General features: G+C 32.2%; 1 long non-coding RNA gene across 1 annotated transcript; it reads right to left on the bottom strand.

Moving 5' to 3' along the window:
• Window positions 1-8,139: 8,139 nt before the first annotated feature.
• Window positions 8,140-10,328, bottom strand: LOC143235614 (uncharacterized). Its single transcript, XR_013019339.1, has 3 exons — window positions 10,176-10,328; window positions 9,907-10,003; window positions 8,140-8,269 (listed from the first exon to the last, which is right to left on the bottom strand). It is a non-coding gene; the product is annotated as an uncharacterized LOC143235614 (long non-coding RNA).
• Between the last annotated feature and the right edge of the window lie 15,578 nt (window positions 10,329-25,906).

Here is a 25,906-nt window from a genome sequence, read left to right as displayed (position 1 = left end):
TAGCGTCCTCCCAAACTTTACATAAAATGTCGTTTCCTGAGTGATCTTATGCTAGTCATCTTTCTACGATGTTTTTTCTTATGTTATGTATCTAAACACGAACGTCTGGAGAAGATGTTTTTTTCAGCGCAAATACCTAATAATAAAATTTTGTATCTAACGTGTGAAAGTATTTTTAAGAATCTCTGTGAAGCTTTTAAAAACTTAAGACTTCGGAATCGTTTGTCATATGCTTCCAGATGGCGCTTTATTAATAAAATGAAGATTATCTAATTTCTTATCGAGCAAATCAAACCACGATTTTTTTTAGTATTCAAAAATTCTCTTAAGTCGTCGTAACTTAATATCATTTCACACTTGTTTATTTTGTTTCTGACAATAAATTAACTCATTTTAATTTTAAAAAATCTTCATCCGTCCTGAGCTGATTTGTCCTTAAAAATCCCAAAAAATTAGTGTGATTTGATAGTAAAACTAACTATAGACTGCTCGTAAAAACAGGGACACCAGAATGTTATTGATAATTAGTGGATATTCTTTTATGTGTATGTTAATGTCATGCAGTTTGTCATGTTAAATGTCCTTTTTCACGTTACTATCAACAATATCATTTTACTAAATTAGATCAGTTAATATCACAGTTCTATTGTTAGACGTCTACCATTAAAAATATAGAAAAATATATGTTCTGGAAAGTTAATGGTTCACATCTACGTGAACGAACTCAAATGAAGATTGTCGGAGAAATATGCGTGTCACAAAAACATCATCACCATCAGATATCAATCACTTTGTGGAATATTCAATTCAAAGGTACAGTTTAACAGTGCTTTCCCTTTGATTATGTTGAGATAAAAATTTCCAGACTTACTTATTTTTTACAGCTTTAATTGTCTAATAAATCACAGAGATCACCTCTTGATAAAACAACAAAATACAAGTAATTGTTATCTTAATTATTTAATATTTTAATTTAACAGTAAATAACACAAGAAGATAATTTCAAACGAAAAATGTTTTATAACAGATCAGTGCTTTATTACTTTAAATACAGGTACATTACAACTTTAAATACAGGTATGTTATTACTTTAAACACGGGTAAAGTTAAAAACAAACAAACAACTCCTCACTATTTCGTTGAGGGTAAAGTTAAAAACAAACAAACAACTCCTCACTATTTTGTTGAGGATAAATTTAAGAACAAACAAACAACTCCTCACTATTTTGTTGAGGGTAAATTTAAAACAAACAAACAAACAAACAAACAAACAACTTCTCACCATTTCGTTGAGGGTAAATTTGGAAACAAACAAACAAGTCCACACTATTTTGTTGAGGATAAATTTAAAAACAAACAAAAACATTAACTCTTATCACTTCGTCTCATTTCTTCTGTACGTAATTAGTATAAATATAACAGTATCTATTAACAGGACTAGAAAAAAGAAGAATTTTAACCAACGTTTTTAAAGTTAATAACCAGAATACGTGAAGTTCACACGTTTTCTACTTTACTTATGATAACTGATAACTCATTTTCAACAGACAAACGGGTTGTTCTATTTTTTACTTATATTACGTTTAATCCTTTCACAAGTATCCAAATGCAACTGTTTGTTTGTTTGAAGTTAAGCACAAAGCTACACAATAGGCTATCTGCGCTTTGCCCACCATAGGTATCGAAACCTGTATTCTAGCGTTGCAAGTCCACAGACATACCGCTGTGCCACTAGGGAGAAAAACACAATCTAAGCAGAGGAACAATATTTAAACATTAAGTTAGATTATCAGCTTTCTAATTACTAAGTTTCGTACGTCTCCCACCCAATATTCTTTAAATATTGCCTTGGTACAATTACAAGTAATTACAACGTTCTCATACGTTATAATTTTCTACAAAATATAACACGTGGAACGGTTTTACAATGAGGAAGATTCCGTTTTCAAAAACTCCCATCTAGCCAATAAAAATGTCGTTATTACTTAAGATGTTCGTACGTAGACAATTAGGGTATAATTAATGAGCTCTCATTGGTTCACAAACCCTCCATTCTCACGAATACTAAACTTTCAAGATACGAACAAAAGAGACACACTGGAGGATAAACGTGGCCAAGTATTTTACGAAGATAGAAGCTATTATGGTAACAAGAACTATTAGTTCTTAATAACAGGTTATTACCACGTGTAGATAGCAGCATTTTTCAGGTTTGATTTGGTTTGGTTTCTGAATTTCGCGCAAAGCTACATGAGTTTTATCTATGCTAGCTGTCCCTAATTTAACTGCGTAAGACTAGAAGGAAGACAGGTAGTCATCACCACCCATCGCCAAATATTGGGCTACTCTTTTACCAGCGAATATTGGGATTGACCGTAACATTATATAACTCCCTCGGCTGAAAAGCGAGTTTGTTTGGTGTGACGGGAATTTGTACTTGCGACCCTCAGCTTACGAGGCGAGCGCCCTAACCAATTGACACATGCCGGGCGCCAACATTTGTTTAGAGTACTCAATTTCAGGTCTTGGTTACATCTGTAAAAACTGTAAGTATTTATTATGTAACAACTGAAATCAACTCGTAAGTTATTTAGCTACAAATCCAGGTTCATATATATTACTTCTAGACGTTCATGAATAAAAAATATGTTTACACAGTAAAACCTGTCTAACCGGAAACTGCATAGGGCGGAAACCTGTACAAGTCAGAAATATCAAAACTTTGTAGCATTGTCTTAAGATTTCTCTTATAAAAAACTCTCTATATGACAGAACCTGAGTAACGCGGACGTAAAACTATCACCTACTCGATCTATCAACAAGTAGGATTAGAACCTGAGTAAGGCGGAACATTTTTTTATTAAATATTAATTTCTTATTTAATTAATGATTTCTTTAAATATTAATAAATTTTTGTTTAATTAATAATTTATTTAAATATTGATAAATTCTCGGACATTTTGTTACAATAAGTATTGGTTAAATATATTCTGTTCTATTTTCTCCGTCATTATTTTGGTGATTGTTCGTTTGGTCGCATTTGCTGATGGAAAACTAGAGAAACCACGGGTGATAAGTAAAAGTAAAAATCCACGCTGTTTCAAAAATTTAAGGAAGAATCAACTTCCTGTGGAATGGAAAGCGAATAATAAAGACTGGATGACAAGTGTTATATTCGAGGATTTTTAAACAAATTAAACAAAAGAATGGAGCAAGAAAATAGGAATATTCTACTTTTCCTAGATAATTCAACTCGTCACCCAAAAGTTCATCTTTCAAATGTTCGTTTAGTCTTTCTACCTCCATGTAAAACATCAGTTCTAGAGACACTAGATAATGGAATTATACAGTGTATAAAATTGAAATACAGAAAACTGATGTTTCAACATATTATTACAAACATGGAGTACTGTAAGAGAGCATCTGAAATGACCATGAAAATTGACGTGTTAGATACAATTACATTTTTAAGTCACTCAATCAAATGTGTAAAAGATGAATGTGTAATAAAGTGCTTTTGAAACTGTGAATTTATTCTTGATAATGGCAGAAATTGTGGAGAAGTTGTTTGTTATGATGATTCTAGTGAAATCCAAACTCTGATGGAGAAGACTGATACAGAATGAGTCTGTGAACATGGAGTTTTGCAAACGTTGACAAGAATGTTTTAACATAAACTGATGAAACTGATTTAAAATCTATAATAGAATCACAAGATGGTAACAGTATGAGAGATTCAGAAGATGAACAAAATGGAAAAGATAGTAAGAAAATAGAAATTCCTACTTCATCACAAGTGTTAAGTTATATTTACGATATTAAATTGTATGCAAAAATGAAGGGGAAAAATGAGCTTCATGAAAAGGCCGTAGAATTGAGTTCTTATTTAACCGCACGTGAAAGCCCATTAAAAATATAAACAGTTGAAATTGGATAGTTTCTTCAAATAAATTTGATTAAGATTTTGTGTACTTATGTATATTTTGAATGTATATTTTGTTCTCATTTTAATAAATATAGCATAAACAATATAATAACTTTATTCACAAAAGTCTTACTTCCCTTGAGTCAAACACGTATAACGTTCGGCTGAAAAATTATATATAACTAAGGAAATGCATGTTCACCATCTGAGCTGGAAAACCTGCTTAAGCCGGAAATCTTACTCGGTGCCGGGCGATTCCGCCTTAAACAGGTTTTACTGTATATAACAGCTACATGTCTGTCTGTCACGGACAATATCTTTTGATCGGTTAATCACAGAAAAAACATTATACATGAATATGCTTCTTTCCAAGATTACACTAATAGAAAATTATATTATGTTTTTCAGTTCCTTAAATTTCACATCAATATCCACATTGGTCCATCTACATTATCAAAAGTTGAACGATTAATCTGAAATATAATAACAGCTTATTAAGCACAAAAATGTTTCTTTTTATGAGTGAATTTCACCAAAATACAGCAGCATCCTTTCTTCATTTGACTCTGCTCCGAATATAGGGGAAGTATCAATACAATAAACAAATAAAGAGAGGGTTGTGTTTGAGAATATATTTGTTGTTGTTCGGTTTATATTTATTTTTTTATTTTCATGTCGGTACAATACACATGCTTTACTTTATTCTATTGTCTCGAACAAAACTGATTTTAATTCAGTTCAATATTCCCTTTGACACTTCTCATAAAATTGATAAAAAGCATTCACTTCCATAACAGTCTTTTCTTGCGCTCAGTTAAAAGACAAGGAACGGTGGCATCCAGCAGAAAAAAATTCCCATAGCTACTTCGCAAACCTGAGCGTTCTATTATGATGAATGCACTGGTGCACCAAAACTCAGATATTTTACTAACATTGCAATTCTGTCAGAGTTCTTTGCTTATAAACACAAGGCAATTTTTCTCATTGAAATGACAAAAGACAACAGTAAACGGTCCACTAAATACTCTGATTCATTGGGTTAACTGCATATTTTGTATTTATTCATGGCTATTGTTAAGAAAATTATCACTGAATTGTTTCAACGAGCTTTTGCTAGTTGTAACACGTTTTACACACAAGAAAGGTTGTAATACATGAACTACTGAATTATAATGTAAACAGAAAACTGTAGTACACGAAGTATTGTAGTTACATATAAACAGAAAGCTGTAGTACAGGAATTATTATATTTAAACATTATCAGAAAACTTTAGCTCACGAACATAAACGGGATTCTGTTGCTCCTAAAATATTTTAATAACATTTTTTCCCAAGATTTATAAATGAAATTCTTTATGATAAGTTTAACACAAAGTTTCTAAAGTACATGTTCCCATTAAGAAAGAAATCGATATATTTTTTGTTTAATTTTTCAAAGGTGTCGTTACATCATACATGTAATTTAACTTGTGTGAAATATTGACCAATTTATATACAAATAGAATTACCGATTGATTCGAGCGCGCGTGACCACAAACATGCCCCACCCCACCACCAGTCCCCTCACAGACAAACACCTCGTCACAGTCTCCGTTACCGTTACTCTAAAAGTTGTGAAATGTTCACAGAAGTACAAACCACGATAAAATTTTATGGTAAACATCGATACTTCCAGAAAGAGTTGAGCAGCTGGACTTAGATAGTTGGAAGGGGATCTTTCTCTTTACCTTTGTTCTCTTTGTATATCAGTTTAGCATTTCGTCAGTTTTCTAATGACGTTTTAAGTACCTCCAATCACTTCACCAATACCTAAATATTATTGTAACTATTTCATTCATAAAAGGGTTAACTCGTGTAAAATGGAATTAAAATGGTTCGGTGTATATTAAAAACAGATCAAAACTTATTCTGAAAACATGCACGTGATTCTTTCAAATGTCTTCTAAATACACACACACTTCAATGTATAAAATATATTTTAAAATATCCATGTTGTCCCACATGCCCATAAATGTACATGTTTATATTGTTTCTGGCACACAAATTGTTTTCATACTTACGTTTCACTACATTAGAAACATAACTAGGTTGTTTCAGAAAAAAAAAATCTTTCATCATTATTATACCAGTAATATAATGTGATCCACTTGACATAAGGAGGACATCGATACGTTTTATTATTAAAAGTATTGATAATGATTGAAATTTACAACTGGAATTAAGTAAGAAGTATACCATGTTAGTGCACCATCGATAGCTGAACTCATGTTAGTACATAATCAACAGATGAACTCGTGTTCTGGTGTTAAGTAAAGAACACACCATCAACAAATGACTTCATGTTTTGGTGTTAATTACGGAAGTCACCATCAACAAATGACTTTATGTTCTGGTGTTAAGTAGGGAAGTCACCATCAACAAATGACTTCATGTTCTGGTGTTAAGTAGGGAGTACACCATCAACAAATGGTATTATATTCTGGTGTTAAGTAGGGAAGTCACCATCAACAAATGATTTCATGTTCTGGTGTTAAGTAAAGAAGTCACCATCAACAAATGACTTTATGTTCTGGTGTTAAGTAAAGAAGTCACCATCAACAAATGACTTCATGTTCTGGTGTTAAGTAGGGAGTACACCATCAACAAATGGTATTATATTCTGGTGTTAAGTAGGGAAGTCACCATCAACAAATGATTTCATGTTCTGGTGTTAAGTAAAGAAGTCACCATCAACAAATGACTTTATGTTCTGGTGTTAAGTAGGGAAGTCATCACCAACAAATGACTTCATGTTCTGGTGTTAAGTAGGGAGTACACCATCAACAAATGATTTCATGTTCTGGTGTTAAGTAAAGAAGTCACCATCAACAAATGACTTTATGTTCTGGTGTTAAGTAGGGAAGTCATCACCAACAAATGACTTCATGTTCTGGTGTTAAGTAGGGAGTACACCATCAACAAATGATTTCATGTTCTGGTGTTAAGTAGAGAAGTCACCATCAACAGATGACGTCATCTGGTGTTAAGTAAAGAAGTCACCATCAACAGATGACGTCATCTGGTGTTAAGTTGAGCGTTTAAGCTCTTGTGAGTAGTTGTCCAGTCAATGCTTTTCACAGAACTACAAAAATAAGTTAGCAAGTAATGGGTCTAATCTTTCACATTTGTTTGAATTCGTAAGGCAGCTATTATAACACAATAAGTGAAAAACTAAACAACTCATTGAGAAACAAAAATCCCAAACGATCGTACACAATGTTTAACTTTGCCATAATACGGTGCAAATCGTATTCGTATTGTTTAAATTAGATTTATTTGCACACTTCGTAACGTATTTCGTTTCTAAGGTACAATCTTGAATGTGAAATAAGACCGATTTTCTCAGTTTATGTCCTACCTGCTAACAATAAAGACAAATTCTAGTTAATTAAAAACATCCAGCAGCTATTACTCCAATGCCTCAAAATAAAATATTTTGTGAAGGTTTTATGAAGTTTCTTTTTGTATTTTTCATAACCCTAGTATCTTTGAAAACATATTAGAAGGGTTTTATTTAGATGTATTTCAAAACCAAGGTTTATTAATTTGTTTTGTTTGCATCTGGAACACTGGTCGAAGAAACTATAGATAAAACAACAAATACAATATAATGGAACTTTCGTAATGAAGCATTTGATGTTATCTTGGCTAAGCCTAATTAGTTACTTTTGATTTTCGATACCAGACGCTAATTTAATTTCGTCTGCTAACGTGTTGCTATCTGCAAAGAAGCCCTGAAAACAAATGTGTCCGTACGAAAAAGCAAGATGTTTTTTTTTTTTGTTCACCTTGCATTTCACCAAAAATTCACGTATTATAATGTAAGCTAAGTATTTTTAGTAATTTTTATTAAAATTGTAGAATTGTGTTTGCGTTTATCATGCACGTATAACATATATTATTTTAGTCTGTTGACGTACACTGTAATTGTTGATTACCTACAAGCGTGTTTTGTCTCCCTTTAAAATATTTCTATGAGTGCCTGTGCCTGAAGACAGTAAACATGTATATATATATAATATCAACAGTATCGAAAAATACTAGAACTTAAATATCTAGAATCATGAAAATATTCTAAACAATTACTGTGTTTGTAAATTAATTTAATGCACATGAACTTAGAACAAAATCTGATTAAATAGTGTTTTTATTTGTATTTAACCACAAAGCTTCACATGGGGCTATTTGTGCTGTACCCACTACGGGCATTGAAGCCCAATTTTTAGCGACTTTGTTCAGGAGTTCCCAATCTTTGCCAACCAGTGGATCCCCTTCATCTTCTTTACTTTATTGGTGAACCGTCTCCTGTTACAAAATAGTTTTTATCATGTTTAACTGGTGTATCATATACGTATATTACTACCTTTAGAGCTTGACTCTAGTTTTAAAAAACGAATAATGAAAATAGGTTTAAAGACTTACTTTACTGTCAAGGATGATACTGCTTTGTTAAAACAATATTGTCAATTTATGGATCAATGTCTGACAGTTTCAAACGAAAACCAAGCTTCATGCTAAGATTATTTCTATACTTCGATTTTATATGTGACAATCTAAATGGAAATGAACTGTCTTGTTTTTTTGTGATTGACAAGCAACTGTGCTAAGCCAACAACAAATTTACATAATTTAATTAATATTAATTACAATTATCAATTTGGAATTTATATATATAACTATATTAGTTTTATAATATCTTAGCACTTTATTTTATTCGTTACGCCTTCAGTACACACTAATTTAATAAATTTGATATATTACTGCTGACACCAAGGGGACTGCGGATCACAGTTTGGTGTCCTCTGTCTCAGTCCATAGATTTACCCCTGAGCCACGGATATGAATAGATTAATTATTTAATAAAATATCAAGCTTGAAGAATTCTAAGTTAACATCACAATGAACTTAAAATGTACAATAAACATGTACTAATTAATAATTATATTACTCGCATATAATTAGATAAGTTTAAAATAAGCAAAGCATTTAATAATTATCAGTTTCTGTTCTAAATAACTCACTCTAGTTCTTCTAACCTACTAAGTTAACTTAGCATCAGAGTTTGTAGGCTTAACGACTCTGGGATCATCAAATGTATGACATACCTCATCCTTCATAACGTTTTATTACTCAATTATTCTTTGGTTATACACCACGTGTTTTGTTGCTTTACTCACAATACATTGGTTTATTGTCCGCTACTAATTTAATGAAGGAGAGGTACTTACGACTACGTTCGTTATATTTATTTGTTCCCCCCCCCGGTGGCATAGCGGCATGTCTGTGTACTCCGCTAGAAACCAAACCGGGTTTTGATACTCATGGTAGGCAGAGCACGGGTAGCCCATTGTGCGGCTTTGTGCTTAATTTCAAAACAATTGGTTTGTTTTAGAGTAAAGTTATATTGGGCTATCTGCTGGGTCCACTGCGGGGAATCGAACCTGGGATTTTTAGCGTTGTAAATTCATAAACAAGGTCATCATGTATGACGTGACTGTCTACAATGAAGATTTATTACACATTAAAATGTCTATTTGGTTGGGTTTTTTTGACAAATCAAAATTTGCGCAAATTATAAATAAAGATAAGGTAAGTTATATTCATGACATGGAGACAATAACTAGAATATATTCCATAAAATAATTAACACATTAGTAGTTTTAACAGTTCAAAAGTGACTAAATTTTGTTCAAAGCATGATGTTAAAAGAATCATAATCTTAAAAAAGTTTCTCAAAAACAACAAACGTGTCTGATGTAGAAAAATATATATTTAATGTGGATTTGAAACGATAGTTTAAAGAAAGGTGTATATTCTAAATAAATAAACCCACGAGCTATCAATCAAATAGAATAAGAGATATTAAGATAGATGGAGATAATTATTTAAAAGTATCGTATCCTATTGAATATAAGTAAAGCGTATCTCATTTATCAACGTACCTTCAACCAAGAAGAGTGTCTTAAAGTATCCATGATGCTGCTAAAATCCATCAGGAAGTCATAATAGCTGTAGACTTGGAAATGTAGTCAAGCAAACCTGAACGTGAAGAATGGGTTTAGTTTTAGCTGGAGAACAGAAACACGAAAATGGCATGATGATAAGTAATATATGTAAAATTCGTGCTTTAAAATAACATTTATCATCGAGCTGTCTACAAGTTTGTTTATGTATATTTACCTACATTAAAGTTTCTTTCTGTTGTATTTACCTTAGGTACATGAGCTCTATCTGGACTGAACGTCCCTACTTTTGAAATAATAGACTAGAGGGAAAGCAGTTAGTGAACTCACTGTTAACTATTGTACTGCTTGTTAACTAACGTGGCAGTGATTTAGGCTTAAAAGTCCGGCAGGCCTAGACAAGCTCAACTGGACAATCAGAGGCTTTCAGAACTAGTTCCACAGTGCAGATCAAATTTAAGGGGACTCAAGTCACAAAATCTCAGTTCCACAGCTGACAACTAAGCCTATTTCGACATCTCATTAGTCCAGTCTCTCCTTAAACACGTATACCTCAACTAATATTTTTTTTTAAATTGCGCGAAATTTTTAAACCTAATTTTTATACTAAGAAACACGTTATCTTCTTCTGTTGGTTCTTGTGGAGAAATGGACGTGTTTCTATGGTAATTCTTACGACACCATAACAAACATCCTACAAGGATACACTAAACGTTTACTTTAAAAATATCATTAACTCTGATTATCTTGTTCTTTCTGTATTACCCCACTCCTAACGGTAAAGTAGTAGACATATAACGCTAAAAATCGGGTTTCAGCTCCCGTCGTGGACGTAACACGAATACTCTATTAGGTAAGTTTGTGCTTAAATAAAATAGACATATCACACATTCTGTAATTTTTATAACAATGCAATCAATAAAGATAAAAGTAAGATTTTAATCTTCTAAATTATTCTGTTTATTAAAACAACATTAACTCTTGTTACTAGAGGTTTTAATCGTTTTGGGAATATTTAGTGACTTTTAAAATAAGAAATACGTAAACAAAAAATCTCTCCATGTCGCTTCAGTTTCATCAAGATTGTCGAAGCAGAACAGTGAGTTGTATAAGAAAATATTTAAAGTATAACATAAATATATTTTCAATTTTAAAAATTATTCATTTTTAATGAAAATTCAGTTTCAAACCCTTCTTCAAGATAGTAAGGTGTATTTCACATCGTGCCTGAAACACCTAATTAATTTGATTGAGTTCTGAAAAATCTTTATTTTTCGTTAATTCTATTTTTATATAGATGACAAATGTATATAACATATAGTTCGAACATTTCAAGGAATAAGAATAATTTCCATAATCAATAATATTGATTTCTAGAAGATCGATATAAAAATCAGGACTTGATGCCTGCGGTTGGTGTTAACTAAGCCTAAATGCATTGTAAACATTACAGGGAAAATAACAGGTTTTTGACACTTCGCCTGTATCGTACGTTTGTCATTTGGTAACTTTAAGGAAGTTTTTCGTAAACTTGTTTCTAATGGCAAGCTGTGATTCTTTGAACTATTACAACGTTGGCTCTATATTAAACACTAAATCAATGGCCAATGCTTTCACATAACAAGGTTATATACACTAGCCTGGGGTGTGCATGCAAAGCAAGTAACTTGATTAGTTTCACGCCTGAAAGATGTATAAGACGGGTGTTTAACACCACTTTGAGTGATACAAGCAAAGAGGATGGTCACACCTCATCTAGAACTAATTACTTTCGCTGTTTTAAAATCTACGAATTTATTTCATGTTTTCATTAAACAAAATGTGGTCATTTACCTTATGTTACCACATAGTTTTACATTTCATTTTATTTACCCTATAAAAACCGTTTATCCCACGTATTTTTTTAGTTACCCGATGAAAACCAGTTAGCTCTATGTATCCTTTTAGTTACTCTATGAAAACCGGTTAGCTCTATGTATCTTTTTAGTTACCCTATGAAACCGGTTAGCTTCATGTATCTTTTTAGTTGCCCTATGCAGACCACTTAGGTCTACGAATCTTTTCAGTTGCCAATAATATTATTGTATATACGTGTATAAACTGTCAAGACATGTGAAACAAACCAAGATAGACCATCTACATTCACCCAACGCGAGTTTGTTTAATAACATGAAAGTTATTGAATACATGGTAAATATATCAGTTTGTTTGTTTTTGGAATTTCGCACAAAGCTACTCGAGGGCTATCTGTGCTAGCCGTCCCTAATTTTGCAGTGTAAGACTAGAGGGAAGGCAGCTAGTCATCACCACCCACCGCCAACTCTTGGGCTACTCTTTTACCAACGAATAGTGGGATTGACCGTCACATTATACGCCCCCACGGCTGGGAGGGCGAGCATGTTTAGCGCGACGCGGGCGCGAACCCGCGACCCTCGGATTACGAGTCGCACGCCTTACGCGCTTGGCCATGCCGGGCCGAAATATATCAGAAAGAGCAACTTGGAATTACAGTTTAAAGTTTGGATCTGACGTTGTATACGTTTCTGAATCAATAATATTACCATTAAAGGAAACTACAAAACGAGACAGACATTAAAAAATGATTATCATCAGAATGTCTGAGGTCAAAACTTTTAAAACTGAAACAAAAAAAATTTATCCACGCGTACAACTAGTGTTGTGTTTTAAAATATATGTAGATTATGGTGTTATATGTAGATTGTAATTTTATTTTTATGTCATGGTGTGATTTGTATATTACAGTTTTATGTATAAATTATGGTGTTATGGGTATTTTATTGTGTTATGTGTAGATAACAGTGTTATGAGTAGATTATGGCGTTATATGTTGATTACCGTGTTGTTTGTAGATTGTAATTTTATTTGTATATCATGGTGTTATGTGTATACTATAGTGTTATGTATAGATTATGGTGTTAAGGGTATTTTATGGTGTTGTGTGTACATTACAGTGTTATGTGTAGACTGTAATTTTATTTGTTTATTATGGGGTTATGTGTAGATTGTAATTTTATTTCTTTATTATGGTGTTATGTGTAGATTGTAATGTTCTTTGTATATTATAGCGTTACGGGAACATTACGGTATTATGTGTGGATTATGGTGTTATGTGTAGGTTATGGTGTTGTATTTAGGTTACGGTGTTATGTGTAGATTATGGAAAATTATATAACTTGTAAATAACATTTTAAATGTTCAAGAAGAAGTTTCAAAAAAAAGAACTCAAACAAATTGGTAGATAATATTCTAGAACGCCATTTTTGCTCTCCTAACTAATCATTTAGTCTCTATAAATTTAAATCATAACAGGTAAACTATACTTGTATATAACTGCAAAGATTTGAAACTAAAATGTTATTTTTATATTATAAAGTAATGATAACTTTAATTATAAATGAAATACAGTATGAACCTGACTAAGGTTCGAATTCTAGTACAACTCCACCGAGTTTTTGACAACAGCTAAACCTTATATTTACTTCAATGGTTTATTAGAACGAAATTCATGTATTCTCAAACTGGAAATTCACTAAAAACTTTTGTAAACAAAATCACGCATCTAGCTCAAGCTATTGTTAAACCCAATACAACACATTTTAGAGGGATACTGTTCTGTAAATTTGAAGGAAACTCTTATAAACAGATGAAAATAAGATCCAAAGAAATTTGAAAACCCCATTTCTGATTATTGTAAACAACTAGATTGCCTTATCTTAATAACGCAAGCTTTAATCTCTACTTTGGAGATTATGTTAATTAGAGTTGTTTTCAAATTATATACCGTCACCGTTGTATATTATTCCAAGCTAAATGTCTATCATATGACGGGAAATAGAGATAACTCTTTTATTTGAAAATTATACTTAAATAAATGTTTTATTTTTCTAAAAATTAATTATAACCTAACAACAATATGCGTACAGAGAATGACAACTGTATTTCTAAAAACAACGTTTTGGATATTTCTTCACAACCATTAAGCGATGCTCCAGTAAGATTCGTTGTCTATTTCTAAGCTATGTTCACATTTTAGTGATAAATTCTTCTATATTGAAAAGTTCGAGAAACCGACTCCGTGGTTTAACATAAAAACAAATATAAAAAAAAAAAAAAAAAATCAAACATCCAAACAACAGCCTAAGTCACCAACAACATGCTTTACATTCAGTGGGCCCAGCGTGGCCGAGCGTGTTAAGGCGTGCGACTCGTAAACTCAGAGGTCGCGGGTTCGCATCCCCGTCGGGCGTTATAATGTTACGGTCAACATCTCCCACTATTCGTTGGTAAAAGAGTAACCCAAGAGTAGGCGGTGGGTGGTGATGACTAACTGCCTTCCCTCTAGTCTTACACTGCTAAATTAGGGACGGCCTAATCGAGGTAGCCCTCTAGTATCTTTGTGCGAAATTAAAAAAAAAAAACTGCATTCAGTGAACATTTAAACAAACTCCAATGGGGCAATATTCTCAAACTTACTATGGTTTCTCAACTTCTTTTTCTTTCTAAAGTACCACACTCTTTATAGACCTCTGCCTTTATCTATAGCCTACATCCCTGTGCTGGTTCTGTGTAGTTTAATTATTAATACTTCCCTAATATTTATTTTTCAATACTGGATATTTTTATGTTTTCGTAATGTATTTATTTTAAATTTCTACGTAAGGTTTTTAGTTGATGATTTATATGTGATGTGTTGTTTTTTAACTCTCCATTAAATATTCTTATGATGTTTCTACTAGTTTTGGCAATAGATTCCTAAATTTACGATGTGTTTGTTGTTACTTTAAGCACAAAGCTGCATGAGTTGATACCTGTGCTCTGCCTATAACGGATATTTAATCCATGTTTCTAGCGTTGTAAGTCTGTGGACTTGCCACTGGGATTAATTCACGATTCTCACAGTTGACTGGAAACATCCACATGTAGTGGTCTTTGTCTAATAATTCCATCGTTTTCAGTCCTGGTTTTAATTTGACTCTTAGTTTCAGTGTCTTATGTTTTGTTTGTTCTAAGTATCCTTCATTATTCTATGTATTGAAAAGTTCCTATGAATTAATTGTTTTTATTTTATTATCTTGTATATTATGTATAGTGTTTTTAAGTGTAATTTTTTGTCAAAATTCTTCGTTTGTTATCAGTGATTAATTTTATTGGAAGTTATTTAAAGTACGTCGAAATATAATTTATTTAATTTCATATTTCTTTTGGACAACAAACAAGTAATGCTGTATAAATCCTTTTCATAGGCCTAGTTCTTACTGATATCGTTTACTAAACCATGGAATAGATTGCAAAACTTGGCGATACTTGATAAAGCACAAGCATTATTAATAAACACATAAACCTAACCCTAATATCGATAAAAGCTGGTCTCTTTATCTTTGTATAAATATCTTTGATATTTAATGCTTAATTCTAATGGGACAGATATATTATTTTTGTTAACCTGAATATGACCTAAGAACATCGATATATTATTTTTGTACCTTATTTTAATTAATTTTTAATACCTATGCCAGCCGTTTCTACAATACATTTTTACTTGTGTGTTTTTTTGTTTTTTTTTTGCGCAATGCTACGCTAGGTCCATCTGCGCTAACCGACCCTAATATAATAGTGTAAGACTAGAAGAAAGGCAGCTAGTCATTACCACTCTCCGCCAAGTATTGGGCTACTCTTGTATCAACGACTTCAATATTATAACGTCCCCACGGCTGAAACGGCGAGCATGTTTGGTGTGACTGGGATTCGAATCCGCGATCCTCAGATTACGAGTCAAGTGCCTCAACCACCTGGCCATGTTGGGCCAACATTTTTACTTCGAGTTTCTCGTCATTATGGATTTCCGTAGGATTGTTGTTATAATTGTTGTAGTAATTGTTGTTGTAATTATTGTTATTGTTGTTATAATTGTTGTTATGATTGTCATGGTAATTGTTGTTATGATTGTTATAGTAATTGTTGTTATAATGGTTGTTATAATTGTTGTTATAATGGTTGTTGTAATCGTTGTTATAATGATTGTTATAGTAATTGTTGTTATAATTGTTGTTATAATGGTTGTTGTAATCGTTGTTATAATGGTTGTTATAATTGTTGTTATAATGGTTGTTATAATCGTTGTTATAATGGTTGTTATAATTGTCGTTATAATGGTTGTTGTAATCGTTGTTATAATGGTTGTTATAATTGTTGTTATAATGGTTGTTATAATCGTTGTTATAATGGTTGTTGTAATCGTTGTTATAATGGTTGTTATAATTGTTGTTATAATGGTTGTTATAATCGTTGTTATAATGGTTGTTATAATTGTTGTTGCTATTGTTGTTTCTCTGATATTTATTTAATTGTTCATTAAGTGCAAGCATTGTAAATCATGATAATTTTTTATGTCTTCAAAATAACGATAAACAACCAATTTGTACGACATAGACAAACAACTTTTAAAGAACATTCCGGCAACCATAAATCTTTTGTTAACACCGAACACATTCTCCCTGTTTCTCGACACTTTAACCAACACAGTCATTTCATTGATGATTTTACTCTCAGTGGCATTGAAACAGGATTCAAGACTGAAGCAGATAAAGAAATAAAGGAAGCTTATTGGATTGCTATCATAAACATTCTATAATCTTTTGGAATTACGCTAGATCTAGTAATCAGTTATCTCTGTTCATTGGCTTCATCTTTGTCAAAAATAAAAAAAATTATTCTTTGCTTATTTTTTCATGAAATATGAAAGCTGAATTTCCTAAAACTTACTATTTGTTTAAGAAAATTGTTTATACCTGTTTTTGTAAATTGTTATATTTACAAATATTTTTCAAACAGTCTTCAGGTGTCACCTTAATTTTACTTAAACACTGAAGTATAGTTTTAAATATACGTATATTTAACCATTTATAAATTTAATTGTTCCTGACACCTTTTCACAGCCCGGTATGGCCAGATGGTAAAGGCACTCGACTCGTAATCTGAGGGTCACGTGTTCGAATCCCCGTCATACCAAACATGCTCGCCGTTTCAGCCGGGGAACGTGATAATGTTACGGTTAATCCCACTATTCGTTGGTAAAAGAGTAGCCCAAGAGTTGGCGGTGGGTGGTGATGACTAGCTGCCTACCCTCTAGTCTTTAACTGCCAAATTAGGGACGTCTAGCGCAGATAGCCCTCGTGTAGCTTTGCGCAAAATTCAAACCAAACGTATCATCAGTTATCGTGTTCGTTTGACGACATCTATCAACAGTTAGAGAAATCATTTAATATACATCTGTGTTAATATGTATAGAGTAACAAATATATTTCAATACCTAATTTTTTTGAGAAATTGTGGGAACAGTAACAAGGGTGAACGTTTCTTCTGAAGTACCTATTTATTTAAAATAAGAACACTTTTGTCTTCATAAACGATTAAGAGTATCGGCTAGAATGTGTTTGATACCACAAACCCAGAGATCTTTCACTGGTTGCAAAACTTATGCTACAAACCCAGAGATCTCGCAAACTGAGTAAGACAGTGTTCTAAGTGAGTATTCTATAAGACTAACTTATTGTTTTATTACACTTGTGTTTGATTTGTCTTACTAGGACAAGTAAGTAAATATTAAATTAAACAATACGAGAAAAGGAGAGTAAGTTTAAGTGATAGTTGAGTATAATTACATACTGTGTGTTACAGCGTGAACTAAAGTTAGCTATTACACATTTTACTATTATTTGTCTCTATAATGGGTCTCGACTTTCTCTCCCCCCTAAATTTTGATAGGTTTACTAGTTTTTCTATTTTGCTCAAAATAATGACTTGCTATATATAGACAAACATTTTAAAATGAATTTAGTAACTGGTGAAAGAAGAGTCGTATAGACAGGAGAGAAAGGTTAAGAGAGAACCTTGATCTTATTTGATCATTAAAATTTATATTTATATTAACTTCGTCTCTTTTAAAATTTCCATCATATTTTGAGATTCAAATTACCATTTTAACTGTATAACACTCCGAGGGGGTATGCCCCACAAATATCTTAATCTTCACCAACCTTCAACGGGTGAACCTTTGAGACGCAAACTTCAGATTCATAATCTAGAAAACTAATTAATTTGACACACATGATCTGTCCCTTCAAAATTATGGTTAGCGTTGGTAGTTTTTTTGTGGTGATTAATCATTTCAAAATTAGGGTTAGCGTTCAAAGTTTTTATGCAGCTTTCTTTGAATATACGTAACAAACTAATCAGCTTTATTCATTTTCAAATTTTAACTCGAGACACTAGACACAAAATAACTCTTTCACTTGAGGATTGATTGCTACAATAAATCATAAGCTTCTGGATCCAATGAAATCGTCTTGGAATGCAATGAATTTGTTATGTTCAAATTAAACATTTCAAAATCATTTTATAATGATTTTTAAAATGATTTTATAATGATTTATAAATAATTACACGTCTCATATCTCAGTTAAAATTACTAATATTTGTTATCATTGTCATTGTGAAATTTTTAGATACATAAGACTATTTGTATAATTCTACTGGATATTAAAATTATGCAACCTTTAGCAACAATTAATTTAAATCGTTGAAAACACAGCTTACGGAAAGACATTGCAGAAATGCATCAAACTTTGCTCAAATATACTGAACAATAATTTTAAACCTATAGAAAACAAATATATACCTTGTAGTTCACAAAATGTGTATTCTATTATTTTAACAGATTATATTTCCAATGTTACTTATACACTCTATTCTTACTAAATTAGAGACGGCTAGTCCTCGAGTAGCTTTGCGCAAAATTCAAAAAACAAACAAACAAAAACAAACTTATACATGTGTAACCTCAACCGATTTCCAGTTAAAGAAATTGAAAGTTCATTGTTGTAGCGTCATCTAGTGAAAACGATACTCTTCAAACACTTTTATCATTAAAGATTCATTTAATTTAACAAGAAAAAAATTCTTCGTTTATTTTAACCTGTGCAACTATCTTAATGTAAAGTTTACCATGCGTAAAATATAGCAACTTGTAGTAGTTTTTAAACACACAAATCGACCGAAACTACCAATAAATAAAAGTAGGAGAGTAGTTCTAGAAACTCCAGCTCCATATTTGCACTATTTCGTACTGCAATAGATTATTATGATGTACTTTAAACAATTCTTTACTCCAGCTATAATCATAAATAAACGTTGTGCATTTATTGGAAAAGTTTTTCTTAGAGAAGTATCTGTTTTCTCAAAATCAGTTCTTATTGTTTTCAAATAATATTCCGGAAGAAAACCAAGAATGAACTGTGAGGTTGTGTGTGTGTTTTTCGTATAGCAAAGCCACGAAGAGCTATCTGCTCAGCCCACCGAGGGGAATCGAACCCCTGATTTAGAATGAACTAGATTTAGTTTATTCGGTGATTCGTCTTCCACAGATTTTAAAAATGAAACTATAAACGATATTTTGTGCATTGTGTTTTTTTTTTTCCAGTTGTTCAAAACCTGTTTTGTCCATAACATTTTGAAGTAACAACTAAGTAGTTGGCATTTTTGGCATTTAACCAACAGGAAAGTGTATTTCTGATTTGTCTTGCAGTAGAAGTCAAAACAAGGTCATAAAATTAATTTGATGAAATGTGCCCAGGTAAAATTCAAAACACGCGAATGTCTTATTACACAGCAGTTCTAAGAAACAAAAAGTCGATATGCCATTTTTATACCGTTCAAACCTGTTTTCAGTATCAAAATATTACTCCCAAAGACGAAATAAGTTCAAATTAAAGCTTGCAAAAGAACAGGCATCTATCTTTACTTGATAACCATTTTGAAATTTATCATGTAAATATTTCAGCTGAATTATCCATCAATATGTTTTGTTTTCTCTCTCTCTCTATTCCGTCTTTACTCAGTAAAAAACATCTAAAAATGAATATTTCGTCTTCCACTCGAAATATTAACAGAAGGATTCAGAATTATCGTTCTTCTGGAATAACTTTTCTGTAAAACAACAATAACAAAAATTTAATTTATTTATAAACAATTGTTTTCACTTTCCAGTTTGTTATTTCCGTACTTCTCAAATAAAATAAAATTGTAACAAACCACGGAATATTACACATTTATTACATACATGGACACGTATTTAACATAAAAATATTAAATGGACACCTCGGTGTTTCACAAACAAATTAAAACGGACAGATATTCCACATACTTAAGTTACACAGACAAGTATTCTAGATACTTAAGTTACATAGACAGATATCCTACGTATTTAAGCTAGACAGACAGGTATTCCATATACTTAAGTTACACAGACAAGTATTCTACATATTTAAGTTACATAGACAGGTATACCTAGATGTATAAGTTTCATAGACAGATATTCTACACATTTATGTTACACAGACATGTGTTCTACATATTTAAGTTATACAGACATGTGTTCTACGTATTTAAGCTACATAGACATGGCTTCTACATATTTAAGTTACGTAGACACATATTGTACATATTTAAGCTCCACAGACAGGTGTTCTACATATTTCAATTTCATTGACAGATATTCTACATATTTAAGTCACACAGACAGGTATTCTACATATTTAAGTTTCATAGACAGATATTTTTACATAGAGATATTCTACATATTTAAGTGTCGCACTTAGATATTCTACGTATTTAACTTACACAGACAGATATTCTACAGATTTAAGTTATACAGACAAATATTCTACATATTTAAACTACTCAGACACGTATTTTACATGTTTAAGTTACAGAGACAGGTATTCTATATATTTAAGTTACACAGAGAGATATTCTACATATTTAACTAAAACAGACAGGTATTCTTCATATGTACGTTCCACAGACGATGTTTGTTTAAGTTAAATTTATATTTAGAAATGTGCATAACTTATGATATTAAATCTATATTGTGAAATTCCTATCTATTCACTAAAATTGTAGAAGATTCTCGAGTGTAAGAATCAACAATATATGTGTGTACGTAAACACTAGAGTATCGTCAGTATTATTGTGCCTATAAACGTAGCCAACGCGTCGCACCTAGAGAAAGTGTATGTTATTAATTTGCTGTAGTTGATATAACCTCGTAAGTTATAACTATAATTAACGTTTATTATTAAGTGATTAATGATGTTCGAAAAATATAAATGCTCTTGGTCAAACATTTGAATTTCCGAGCATCATTAGCCATTTAACTTATTAGTATTTTTGTGAAAACACTTTATAACTTCAGAGATGAAAAACTCGACGTGTAATCAGCGAAGAACGCATCGTAAGCAATCGATAAGACATCGAGGAAGTTTCAGACCAGATAGGAGATTCAATATTATTTGTTAGTTTTAAAAAACTTGTAAATTAGTCACAATTTTTAATAACCGTTATTGTAAACTGTAATATTGTTTATATATTAAACTATATTTCTATTATAAAAATAAACCTTGTGTATCAATGCGTCATAAAATAAAAATTTATACACGTCAATCTTTATTTAATTTCTTAATTTAAACTAACATTTATCTCACGTTATTTAAAACTATAACACCTAACACTACATATTTTGGTTAAATAGACAGGTATTCTACACATTTAAGTTGATGGAACATCACTAGTTTGTTTCGAAATTAATACAAGATACACAAAACTTTCAAATTTAGTATTTACATATGGCCAATTACTTTAACTAAAATTAAGTTAAATCCTCGAGAATCATTTGTTGTTCTAACTTATTTTTAAGTATCAAACAAAAATCAAAAGAGAGAAAATGGATGCTTAGAAATCAACAAAGAGACGATAGAATTTTTACAACTACAACCAAGAAATGACAAACAGATAGAAGTTTAATTCTTATATACCTGAAAATAAATATTTGCTGTCGATATCTATATAAATTAGCTGTTTGAAATTTTACAGAGATATGAACGATATTAGGCCCGGCATGGCCAGGTGGTTAAGGCACTCGACTCGTAATCCGAGGGTCGCGGGTTTGAATCTACGTCACACCAAACATGCTCGCCCTTTCAGCCATGGGAGCGTTATAATATGACGGTTAATCCCACTTTTCGATGTTTAAAGAGTTGGCGGGAGGTGGAGATGAATAACTGCCTTCTCTCTAGTCTTACACTGCTAAATTAGGGACGGCTAGCGCAGATAGCCCTCGTGTAGCTTTGTATGACATTCAAACCAAATCAAATGATCGATATTTAAAAAAAAACTTGCTTCAATAATAAATATATTTATATATGAACGTAAGAGCTGTCCATCCAAACTATGTAACTTCTTCAATAATAAATATATTTATATATGAACATATGAGGTGTCCATTCAAGCTGTTTAACTTCTTCAGTAATAAATATATATTTATATAAACGTAAGAGCTGTCCATCCAAAGTATGTAACTACTTTCTGACTGTACAATCTCTCAAGTGATGAAATAAATGAAAAACAAAATTTCATCAAACGAATACCATTTTCACTCGATTTTTTTCATTCATTGTCTACATTAAACTCGGAGAACTGACGAACCAGCCAGCTAATCTTCTAGTTCTTGTCAGCTAGGAGAACTGACGAGCCAGCCAGTTTGTGTTTTAGTTCTTGTCAGTCAGGAGAACTGACGAACCAGTCAGTTTGTGTTTTAGTTCTTGTTAGCCAGGAGAACTGACGAACCAGCCAGTTTGTGTTTTAGTTCTTGTCAGTCAGGAGAACTGATGAACCAGCCAGTTAGTGTTTTAGTTCTTGTCAGTCAGGAGAACTGACGAGCCAGCCAGTTTGTGTTTTAGTTCTTGTCAGTCAGGAGAACTGACGAACCAACCAGTTTGTGTTTTAGTTCTTGTCAGTCAGGAGAACTGACAAACCAGCCAGTTTGTATTTTAGTTCTTGTCAGTCAGGAGAACTGATGAACCAACCAGTTTGTGTTTTAGTTCTTGTCAGTCAGGAGAACTGACGAACCAACCAGTTTGTGTTTTAGTTCTTGTCAGTTGGGAGAACTGACGAATTAGCCAGTTAGTGTTTTAGTTCTCGTCAGCAGGAGAACTGGGCAACAAGAAAATTCTCTCGATTCAGAGAATGGACAAATAAGAAATTGATTTAACCGGACTTACGCTCATCTGGCTCCAATAATATAGAATACTCTGTATTAAAGTAGTAGTTATAATAGTTAGAAGAAGTTAGATAACGAACGGACGAAAAAAACAAACAGCCATGTAATTTTGTTCTTTATGTGTGAGGGTGATCTTAAAATGAGATAGCTAGTTTGTGAACTGCAATTGTTTGTTAAAATAGGTCTACTTTCAAAGAAGCTGAAAAAAATGTAAACATAGGTGAACTACAAGCTACACGGCCCCCCGCTAGTATAGCGACATGGCTATAGATTTATAACCCTAAAATCAGGGGTTCGATTTTCCTCAGTGGGCTCAACTTATAGCCCGATGTGGTCTTGCTTTAAGAAAACACCAAGCTCTGGGGACCAAAATGCAAAATAACTGAATAATGTTCCTTACTTGTTTGAAATACAATATTAGATTTAATGTAAGGATACCGTTTTTTAGAAACTATACATAACTCTATCTAGTCGTTGTTTCTGCCTTATTTTCCATATTTATAGATTTTTCTTTCCTACTGTACTGATTAGCTGAGAATGATTTATAACTATATTTAACGATGACAAAACCTTTCGTCCAACAATGGAAACGAAAACTTGATCGATCTCAAATCAAAGTTAAGGCTTCTAATCTGTTTGATATGGTTTCTCTTTTCTTATTACTCCCTATAGAAAGTTTATAGATTACTGTAAAACTTAACTGAATTTATAATATTCGGTGAAAACGACAAAATGTTCATATACTGAAAATTCAGGAAAGCTTCAGAAAACTCGAGACTACTGCTTAATTTTAACAGTTTCATAAAACATCACTTTTCTGTAATTTCACTTAGGATATAAGCAATATTGAAGCATAACTTTTTTAAATATACAAAGATGAATAGGATGTAGAAAAGTGATGTTTTTGATGATGCATGTACCTATACTTCTCCCTTCTCCCAGCAGATGGCAGCAGCAAAATGTTATTTTAGTTATTCGGTTATGTAGTCGATACACGTTCTCTAAGTGTGTTGAACCCAAAATTAATCTACCATAAAAAAGGGAAAATGAGAAATGCACGGTTACTTCCGCCATTGTTAATATTAAAATTTCTACACGTTTGCTTAACCATATAAAACCACATGCTTATAATTCCTAAACACGAGGAAATTTGACAGAAAGAAAACTAATCTCGAATAGTCATCTTGGAGAGAGCAATGATTTTTATACTATAACAAAAACAATGAATGTGAAGATAATATGTCTATCAATATTCCCATCTCTGACGTTGTAATACATTATTGTTGATTGTTGATTTTTTGTACCAAATAATTGAATATTATTCAGATATTTATTGTAGTTTTTATACTATTTGGCTCGGCATGGCCAAGTGGTTAAGACACTCGACTCCTAATCTGAGGGGCGCGCGTTTGCGTTCACACCAAACATACTCGTCCTTTCAGCTGTGGAGGCGTTATAATGTGACAGTCAATCCCCCTATTCGTTGGTAAAAAGAGTAGCCCAAGAGTTGGCTACTAGCGCAGATAGCCCTCGTGTAGCTTTGCGAGAAATTCAAAACAAATGATTTACTTTACTTTTTTTTGCTGTTTCATTATAAATCACACCTCAAAGTTGTTGATGGTAATTAAACTACAAAACAAAGGATTACAAGATGATCTGGTAATGTATTTGTTAAAATAACTGATACTGTTTGAAAGAAAGTGCACACCAGTGGCTTGCAGTAAATCTGTGGGCTTCTAACGCTAAGAATCAGGTTTTGATACCTGTGTTTGAAATAGAACAGATAGCCTATTGTGCAATTTTGTACTTAAGGATACTAACATAGATAGCCCTCGTGTAGCTTTGCTTAAAAGTTAACAAACAACAACAAACTTATTATGAAAAAAAAAGTTTACTTTACACATTCATAGATAATGGCCTGAAATATGCGACATCGTGATGGAAATGTAAAAACAGGTTTTCCTAGTTACTGACTTACGACACCGGAAAATAGTATAGACTTCACTGAACAGATTCGACGGTATAGGTCCAGTGTGTACCTTATGTTCCCGGGTACCACACACTTGTTATAAGACTAACCAATAACTACCTTGAAAAAAATAACAACAAACAAACAAACAAACAAACAAATTTCTTTTCAGTATGGTCTGAACAAAACAAGGTTACAAATTAATGATATTACTTTAAGCTATCGCCACATCAAAATTTGTGATTAGGCTGATGTAAATACTTTATTAATAACGTAAAGCCATTCATTGTGCCAGAAGTTAACCCTAAACAACAAGTAAATTCACACAACTCGTATATTATATTCTAGCAGGTGGCGCTTTATATTGCCTGACGACATTGTGTACTTTTCCCGTTTCCGTTGCTAGGATGTACATGTAATAAAAAAAACAACAAAAATAATCTATACTTACGCTACGCATTTGTTTTATTGTTAGTTAATTCTATAGTGTAGGTGAATACACCAATGTGCTTGAATATGTACTAAAGACAAGCAAATCCACTTATTTTGTAAAACATTTCCTTTATTTGTAAAGTGAATTCCCTCTAGGTAAGACTGAGACTATAATCCAAAGCTAATATTCATTCATACTAGTACTAGTTGTATTCGGTCGTAATATCTATTAATACAATTCAGACTTGACCTGTTACTGTCTGGAACTGTGGCAGTTTCTTAATGATGGTACCATGTCGATAAAAACGATTAACGGAATGGAAACCTAGGCCAAGGCCACCAAACGCTCTATCTAGACTGAACAAATGGGGTCTCACTTCTATTCGGTTTCATTTATTTAAACTTTAAAGCTGATTTCGAAGGAAGATTGACGTTATTAAGAG

Source organism: Tachypleus tridentatus, chromosome 2 (assembly GCF_004210375.1).
Source record: "Tachypleus tridentatus isolate NWPU-2018 chromosome 2, ASM421037v1, whole genome shotgun sequence".
Taxonomy (NCBI): domain Eukaryota; kingdom Metazoa; phylum Arthropoda; class Merostomata; order Xiphosura; family Limulidae; genus Tachypleus; species Tachypleus tridentatus.
The sequence above is the reverse complement of the archived record's forward strand: the minus strand, read 5'-3'. Positions and strand labels throughout refer to the sequence as shown.